The 9,895-nt window shown below is 42.0% G+C and overlaps 1 pseudogene; it reads right to left on the minus strand.

The window, feature by feature from the left end:
* Nucleotides 1-7,878: 7,878 nt before the first annotated feature.
* LOC109479436 overlaps nucleotides 7,879-9,895 on the minus strand; it is a 10,222-nt pseudogene continuing 8,205 nt past the window's right edge.

Consider the following 9,895-nt stretch of genomic DNA (forward strand, 5'->3'; position numbering starts at 1 on the left):
GGTAACCCCCCACCCTCCCCCCACCTGCTATGATAAGGGGCGAATTGTCTGACCTTGTCACGAAAGTGCCACCTCCACCTCCTGCAACTGTACGTCCACCGCTCCCCTCTCCCTCCTGTCCGACAAGGATCTTCAACACTTCTCCTGGGAGTCAAAATACACGGTAGCAATCAGAAAAATACAATGCTTCGGCAATCAGAAAAATACTGTAACAATACTTCCTCGTCATTAAAAACACCAAAGAGAAAATTTTCAGATGTTTCATTCTGTGATGACGTTTTAGCCTACGTCAGAAACCTTACCTTTCTGCAGACGAAACTTCCCTGTGATTCTGGCACCCTTGCCCCTTTTAGACTTCCTCCCAAGGATCCATCCGGATGCAGCGCCTGGAGGAATGAACAAGCCATCATGAGCTATATTATCATGTAACTTATACTATCATGTAACTTATTCATTACTTTATAGAATGTGGAATGATGTCTTTCATCATTTGCATCTCACACTAATTGGATAGTTACAAAACACATTATTATCGAATGTAGAAATAGTTGTTTTGTAAACCCACCAGCAGCTTCAATGATGTAGTTTCCAGTCTGAGGAACGGTAAAAACTGGATTCCCTTCTCTACTCTACTATGTAATTTTATTACTATATAGAAGTTGAAATAGGGTCTTTTAGTCACACTCATGAATAGTTACAGACCTATTATCGGTCCGGATGAGGTCCTTGATACCATTTAAATAGAAATAGCTGTTTTGTAAACCCACCAGCAGCTTCAATGGTGTACTTTCCAGTCTGAGGAACGGTAAAGAACTGGATCCCGTTTTTTAATTTTACCATCATCTCGTGGTCCTGTCCGCGGTAGTGTTTAGCCAGACTGGTTGGGCCTTGGCGACCGGTAGCACCGAGGGTGGTGAAGTGAGCCTTCATAAAACCGACGGCTGTGAGAAAAGAAGCGTGCTATTCTAACAATTTGGTTCTATTTTTTCTGCACCATTAATGTTGATATTGTAATATGGTTTCAACATGTAATACTCCATGGAAAAGAAAAATATTTTGGCAATTACTCCACTCAGGAGGAAATGAGTACCTACCTTCGGTTAGGCTCAGCCCCACCAATTGTAAGCTCCTCACAATATTCAGCCCTTGGCTGCAAGGAAAGAGTAGCCGGGCCACAACCACCCAATAACAGTTACAAGGTCTCGTATCCAGTCCAACGGTTTCTTCTAAAACTTAGTTATTAAAAATGTTTCCCTAACAAATTACGAAAATGGTTGTTACCTTGCTCGGATGGATTGGTCTGATAACGTTGTACAATCGGTCGTCCATTCCTCAATATACGGCTGGCTTGTCCTCGATGTCCCACTGGTCCCGGTAGTTTAGCTGGTCCACCCTTTCCAGGAGGACCCACTGGGCCAGTAGGGCCATCTTTTCCTGGAGGTCCCACTGGGCCAGTAGGGCCATTTTTTCCTGGAGGTCCCACTGGGCCAGGAGGGCCATCTTTTCCAGGAGGTCCCACTGGGCCAGGAGAGCCATCTTTTCCAGGAGGACCCACTGGGCAAGTAGGGCCATCTTTTCCAGGAGGTCCCACTGGGCAAGTAGGGCCATCTTTTCCTGGAGGTCCCACTGGGCCAGGAGGGCCATCTTTTCCAGGAGGACCCACTGGGCAAGTAGAGCCCTCTTTTCCTGGAGGTCCCACTGGGCAAGTAGGGCCATCTTTTCCTGGAGGTCCCACTGGGCCAGGAGAGCCATCTTTTCCTGGAGTACCCACTGGGCAAGTTGGGCCATCTTTTCCTGGAGGTCCCACTGGGCCAGGAGGGCCATCTTTTCCTGGAGGTCCCACTGGGCCAGGAGGGCCATCTTTTCCTGGAGGTCCCACTGGGCCAGGAGGGCCATCTTTTCCTGGAGAACCCAGACAGTCTTTCCCTGGAGGACCTACTCGGCCAGGAGGGCCATCTTTTCCTGGAGAACCCAGGCTATCTTTCCCTAGAGGACCCATTGGGCCAGGAGGGCCATCTTTTCCTGGAGAACCCAGACCGTCTTTCCCTGGAGGACCCATTGGGCCAGGAGGGCCATCTTTTCCTGGAGAACCCAGGCCATCTTTCCCTGGAGGACCCACTGGGCCAGGAGGGCCATCTTTTCCTGGAGAACCCAGGCCATCGTTCCCTCGAGGACCCACTGGGCCAGGAGGGCCATCTTTTCCTGGAGGACCCACTGGCCCCACGGCTCCAGTCGCGCCATCTGTTCCCGGAGTTCCATTTTTTCCAGGAGGACCCACTGGTCCAGGTGGCCCAACTTGACAGGTAAGATTCTTGAAAGCCTGTCCGGTAGGGAAATCTAAAACATACAAGAAAATATATTTTACGTAGAGATGGAAATCTTGGAGAATTGGCTATAGGAATCTCTGTCGATAGTGATCTGACACAGTAAGTATCTCTGCCAGTAAAATCAGCGATTTTATTGATTAAAATACATGCTTTTAAATTTTTTGTGCATTTGTGTATTCGCTGTAAAGACAGTCAAAACCCTATTAACCTAGAGGATACCTTACATGTACATCAGTTGTTTGACTTTAAAAAATTTTCAATGATTACTATTACTTATTACTTTAAGGTACGTATTTATTGAAATACCAAATGCCATAAAGACTTAAAATTGATTTTTATTAAGTGTAAATATATCGAACCATGATCAGCGTATGAGGCGAGTCTTCAGTTTTTCACTAGGGTTTGAGTCCACTTACCTAAAATCTTCAGGTCCTGAATTCGAAGACGCTGCTTAAAGAAAGCAGTTCTGTTGTCCAGAGTTTGTTTCAGGGCCTCCATAGTAATGTTCACCAGCTAAACAGAGGAATACAAACCAAATTGAAACAATGGAAAGCCTTATATAATAACTCTGTGAAGGATTCCCAATGATTTTAGACATCAAATTTGCAGCATTGGTATGTATCCGTAAATGGTTGGTATGTAGTTGGCTATTATTCGGGAGATGATGCACGTTTTTACACAGTATCAGGTTTTCTGAGCAGATACAAGCAGATCCTGTCGTAAGGTCGTATCCAATGATATTGGGTGATGGACTCTGCTTAGCCAAATGGATACCGATTTGCCATCTCACGACCTGCCTGGAGATTGTTTCTTCTTACTTAGATCTTCCTGATATTAGATTAAAATAATTTCATTATACCAAAGACTTCCAAAGCATCAAGATATTTGTTTTATCCCCCGTTGGATTTTTTTCTTTTTAAACTGAGTTAATCATAATGTGTCTGCATCATCATCATTTGAGGCTCTGGTAGCAAATTTGCCACATTGCCTTTTATCGGTACAGACCTAGCTAATTACATTCATAAAATGTATTTAATAACACAAGTAGGGAGTAACATGCTAAAAGTAATCTGCAATGTATAGATCATTCGAACACTGTAGCCAGCAGCAATAACTAAAAAAATAACATACATATACATAATATTTGGACATTAAATGAAGACAATAGTATTCTGGTCATATGGAAACAATGTAATGAAAAAAGTACTTGCTTCTTTATGGGTCTGTAGCTCCGCAATGATGAACATCATGAGGACGACTTGCACAGTAACCATGGATACCACTGTCAGGGCGGCAATGATGCAATGGCGGTGGGCACGGATGACGTCACAGACAACATGGCGGCCGCTTGATCCGCCTGAGTCTGCCGTGTCTGCTGTTGGGGAATCGTTGATGAAATTATCATAAATTCCACTTGATTCACACAATGTTCATCACTAACTCTGAATAGAGGCTTTACTGGCCACCATGGAGCAGACAGTAGTGATGGAAGGGAAGGCACGCAATTCAGCCCATGGCTGCTATGTGTTTGATGTATAAACCTTTCATTCTTTCAATCATTCAAGGCCTCGGTTTCAGTGAAGTTGCGTTTGGGGTTCCACAAGGAATCATTCTGGAACCATTACTCTTCCTTTTGTATGTAAAGGACCTACCAAATAAGCTCAAATGTGAGGTTATTTGTCGATGTCTGCCTGCTATATGCCACTCGAATGTACGTGATAACATTCAGAATATGCATGATGTACAAAATGACTAATAAACTGGTGGACGTAACAACTACTAAGTAATTTATTCCAGCACAGGAAAGGAGAAGAAATAGCCAGGCCTTCAAGTACCAGTAAACCATGAATTGAAGTGTTTAAAAACTCATTTTCCCCAGATCTCGCTGCCACCAAGTACAGTAGGGGCAGCATCACTAGATATAACTTTAAACATTTCAGATATTTTTTTTTGTACTACACGGCTAGAAATACTATTTCCCAGCAATTACAATATTGTCATTGTCAATATTCTGTTCATAAAAGAACTGCTAATTTTGCATATAAGCTTGCATTTGGATAGAAAATCAGCTATTTACCTGTTGATCCTGGATCACGTAAGTTGACAAACACTTTGTTGCGTCTGGCATCAGTCCCCTCTTTAGCCCCGGTATTTGGATTCGGCAGTTTTACCTCTTCGGCTGCTTTGTACGGATCCGAAGACGCTTCAAACTCTTCCCAATTTTCGTAGCCACATGGATGCGCAGTAGGGGGTCGGGACGGCGGCTCGCCGGTTCGCTCGTCCCCGGTCCCCGCCTGTGAGGTACCGGTACGGACAGCCTGTTCCTGCCGAGGCATTTTACCGTACTGGCAGGCAATGGTTACTCAGTCGTCAGTAGTCGCAAACAAAAGCATGATTACTTTGAATACATATATATGTAATATAACTTTTGACATGATATAAAAGAACAAGTGCGCTATGATATAGGAGGGCTGGTATTTTGTTTTCGTCAAATAGTAGACTAATTTTTTGGAGGAGGTGTCAATCTACCTAGATGTTTTCATATGTACACGTCACCAACACTCTTTCAAAAGGCACTGGATTATTTGTACGATTGATTTTATTGCAGTTTGCACGCACGCATCTACACAATTATTCTGGAGTCAAGGAGTCGGTGGCGTATCGGCAGCATACTCGACTCTGAACCACGAGGTCCCGGGTTCGAGTCCTGACATGCCACCGATGGCCTTGAGAAATGCACTTTAAACGACTTTCCTTACTTAACTCATGTGAAAATGAGTATTGTCTTGTCCTGTATTTGTCCTCTGCGTATACTGGAGTATTAAAGTATATTGAAGACGCAAGAATCTTTAAACTGAAGTCTATAGTGTCCTCTTATAATTATTGCTGCATGGTTAAGATATTTGGGAATAAAGGACTTGTTTATAAACGTGGTATACTTATATATATATCTATCTATATTCCATATCTATCTAGTCCCACAAAGAGTGAACACATAGAATAGTTTTGTAGGCTCTAAACTAAGTTCCAGTTACTGGAACAGCATCTCTCCTCTGAGTCAGAAACATCAAGGCTCGAGACTACAAATCATCAGGCAGACAATTTTTTGTTTGGTCCCGTCGTTACTTTATTTTTCAACTTCGTGGTCACAACCTCACTCTGTGTTGATCTCCTTTCTTTTGACCTTTTCTGATTATCTGTCTACCACCTGACTAGTCCCTACTATTGTATACATATATAGGATTTTTTTTTACTTTAACATTTAACAATGGACTCACTGAAAGTGAGGATTAACGGAGCCAAAAGGACAGCACTGCAACAAAAATTGGTTTAAAACTATTGAAACTATGACAACCAGTGTCCATTATTCCTTTTTCTCCAACTGTAACGTCATAATGATGACAGAACTATATTGTAGTACAATATAGTTCTGTCGTTTCGTTTAATCCACCTACAATATAGTTGTAGTACAATATAGTTCTGTCGTTTTGTTAAATCCACGTTTTTTACGTTGCTATTGTTCTCATTATGCAACATTCACTCTCTATATATGACACAATTACGACGAAGGCTTTGATAAATTTTGGTATCTGCCAGACCCTACATACTTCAATGAAATGAAACAAACAAAAAATAAAATAAAATAAACTGATAAACAGATCTATTTCTATTAGTAAAGTCCTGATCATATTAGAAAATCCTGGCAATAGAAACATATTTGTAGTTCCAAAAGTCTGGGTTCTACAACTTTTAAACGAAACGTCTAGAATGTACATTGAGTGGGTTATTCAAGATATTGTCTAGCTGACAACAACTTTGAATAGGACAGAAATCAATTATGTTAAAAAAGGGAAACAAAATATAACATTTGCTGGCAAGTGTTTTGTAACACACGGCTTTCGGAAATCGACTTTGTTCAAAACTTGTACGTAGTAATACATCATGGGCCTTAAGCAGAAAATAAAATTGTGTCCTTAATTTTATTAGCCATACCACCTAGGACATAATTTTATAAAATTCTTTTTGTATTACTTTATTCTGACATATGGAGGGCTCTAATAAGAAAAGATGACTTTGCAGTAATATAAAAATGATGTTGGCTATAGTTACATATATACTTCTATCATGTTAGATATGTTTCAGGAAAAAAAGCAGATATTTTAATATCTTTAGAATAGCTTATTATAGCAAACATTAAGTAAAGCTTCACTTAATATAGAGGATTACATTTTAAATAGAATAACAACAGTGTATTACTTACTCTTATGTTGCTTTCTCTAAATATTGTAATACATTATCACATGTTCAATACTGAACTGTTTGAATTATCTTTTCTAGACAAAAAAGTTAAAACCTTCACTAGAAGTAAAGATATATTTTTATACTTTGCCAACTTAGATAACTTTAAACTTGTTTTACTGTCTGTAATTTAAGTAGTCTTTGACTTCCATCTAGAATCTATTTTGACTATATTAATAAGCAGAGTGTCCTATAATTCATAACAGCTACTAATTCCATATTTACCATGCCTAATCACAGACCACTACTAATATTTACTTTTGTTACATACATCAGAATTGAAGGCAAAGAAATTTAGTTTACTTAGATATAATGCGGATTGCTTTCAAAACACGAATAAAAAACAATCTCAACATTTTGAAAATCTAGTTTCTTTCTTGCCAGAAATTTTTTCAGTGCACCTTGATGCTGGATCACTTTATAAATTCATTAGTCATTTTACGAATATGACTCTCCCAAATTCTCCTCATCTTTATGGTTCTCCTGTACTGGAATATTGTATTAAAAGCAACAACAAAGCTACACATTATCATCTATGACTATAATTATCACCATACACAATTTTTTTCATTACAACAACCCCTTTGGGGTAGGCCCTTTAAAAAACCACCTACGTTTCTTATTGTTATTGTTTGATTATGTAACTTTTTTTATACGTGCAAATAATAAATAAATAAACAATATACCTCTTGTTTACTACGTTCCTGTTTTCTGTTGGAAAAAATAATTTGATATCATGTTTATATAGTGCTGTTGTAAGAACTGCTCTATGTTCAAATCTACAGTCCTCACTGTTGTATTTAAGCCTCGTTGTTGAAATAAATATCAAACCATATGGATGCATTGCTGTAATTGTAAGACTGGTCTGGCTTATGGGCGAGTGATGTGGCTTATTCTCATTCCAATAAATCCAGAAAATCTGTGTATTAAACTTTGTAATAGTTTTGATTCACTAGTTAGAGAACGTAATCAATTCAAAATCTCCAAATTGATATTTTCTTCTTTAGATGATCATAAAGCAGTTTTAGACGATAGGAAGAAATATGGAAAATTAAGGGACTTTCCAATTTTGTCCGTTGTTTTTGTTCTCGCTGAAACGAAATTCGCAAATAAAATGGCTCTGATTTCTTTTTGACTCAAGCCAATAAACAAAGACTTTGCATTTTTGTAAAAAAAAAAGGCCATGGCCCCCGACGAAAGACAAATGGCGTCGAAAATAATGTTGCTCATGACCAAACGTAACCAACTATTCTTACTTAGCCTTGGTAATGAACACGTACCCAGGACCATTGTTTGTGCCTTTGTAGCGACGTAGGTTGGTGGCAGCGCTGTAGGAGCCTCCCCCTCCCCCACAAGCCTTCGGATGGCCAACCCCCCTTCCTCCTCCTGAGTACCCACCCCCTCCGCCTGGAGCCATGAAATACACGCCGTACCCTCCCCCTCCACCACCAAAGCCACCATCTGTACCACGAGAGGACCCCTTCCCGCCCAGGCCACCGCTAATAAAAGCCCACCCACCTTCCAAATCATGCTCACTACCGCCATTTGTATGGAGCCCCCCTCCTCCACCACCACCATATTTTGCTTTGCTTTCTGTTGCGCCTTTTCCGTCACTTCCACCTCGGTGGCTTCCAGAGGACGAGCGTAGCCAGCCTGGCCAGATGTATCTGCAGTCCCGTCACACTCCGCATGGTGGGAAGTATACCATGTACCCCCACCTCCCCCACCTGCTATAATAAGGGGCGAATTGTCAGACCTTGTCACGAAAGTGCCACCTCCACCTCCTGCAGCTGTGCCTTCACGGTCCTCCTCTCCCTCCTGTCCGACAAGGATCTTCAACACTTGGCCTGGGAGTCAAAATACACGATAGCAATCAGAAAAATACATTACTTCGGCAATCAGAAAAATATAATACTTCCTTATTATTAAAAAAAACACCAAAGATACAAAAGTTTCAGATGTTTCATTCTGTGATGACGTTTTAGCCTACGTCAGAAACCTTACCTTTCTGCAGACGAAACTTCCCTGTGATTTTGGCACCCTTGCCCCTCTCAGACTTCCTCCCAAGGATCCATCCGGATGCAGCGCCTGGAAGAATGAACAAGCCATCATGAGTTGTATTATCATGTAATTATCTTACTTACTTTATAGAATTTGAAATAATGTCTTTTTTCATTTGCATCTCACACTAAATGGATAGTTACAAAACACATTATTATCGGACGTAGAAATAGCTGATTTGTAAACCTACCAGCAGCTTCAATGTTGTACTTTTCAGTCTGAGGAACGGTAAAGAACTGGATCCCGTTTTTTACTTCCACCATCATCTCGTGGTCCTGTCCGCGGTAGTGTTCACCCAGACTGGTCGGGCCTCGGCGACCGGTAGCACCGAGGGTGGTGAATGTAGCCATTCTGAAGTTGACGGCTGTGATGAGAAAAGAGACGTGCACCTCTTACACTTCCATGACGAATTTGTTATGGTTTCGACAATTAACACCATAAAAAATACTATTTGGGGACTTTCAAGGTGTCGTATGTAGCCAAATAGTTTCTTCTACAACCTGTAAGTGTTTAAGATACCCTGACTACTGCCTATTAAATAAATACTTAGGTCAGAACAGGCCCCTTGCTTCTCTTCATTTTTCCCGCTAGGTAGCACGGTCCTTAGCCTTTTGTTCAGCAACCTTGAGGGACCATCCAGTGTCATATACTTCCCCTAATGAATTACGATAAAGGCCTGTTACCTTGCTCGGATGGATTGGTCTGACAACTTGGTAGATTCGGTTGTCCATTCTTCCAGGGAGGGTTGTTTGCTCTGGGAGACCCCACTGGAGGACCTTTTGTGCCAGGTGGCCCAACTGGCCTAATCTTACAAGGCCCAGGTCTCCAACATGTTCCTGGAGGACTCTTGGGCCCAGGTGGCCCAGCCTTTCCCCAGGAAAAACCAAACTGGTCCAGCCGGTCCACCCATTCCCGGAGGACCCACTGGGCCAGTAGGGCCATCTTTTCCAGGAGGACCCACTGGGCCAGTAGGGCCATCTTTTCCAGGAGGACCCACTGGGCCAGTAGGGCCATCTTTTCCTGGAGCACCCACTGGGCCAGTAGGGCCATCTTTTCCAGGAGGACCCACTGGGCCAGTAGGGCCATCTTTTCCCGGAGCACCCACTGGGCCAGTAGGGCCATCTTTTCCCGGAGGAACCACTGGGCCAGTAGTAGGGCCATCTTTTCCTGGAGCACCCACTGGGCCAGTAGGGCCATCTTTTCCCGGA

This window comes from Branchiostoma belcheri, unplaced genomic scaffold, assembly GCF_001625305.1.
Source record: "Branchiostoma belcheri isolate BF01 breed outbred unplaced genomic scaffold, Haploidv18h27 scaffold49, whole genome shotgun sequence".
In the NCBI taxonomy this organism is placed as follows: domain Eukaryota; kingdom Metazoa; phylum Chordata; class Leptocardii; order Amphioxiformes; family Branchiostomatidae; genus Branchiostoma; species Branchiostoma belcheri.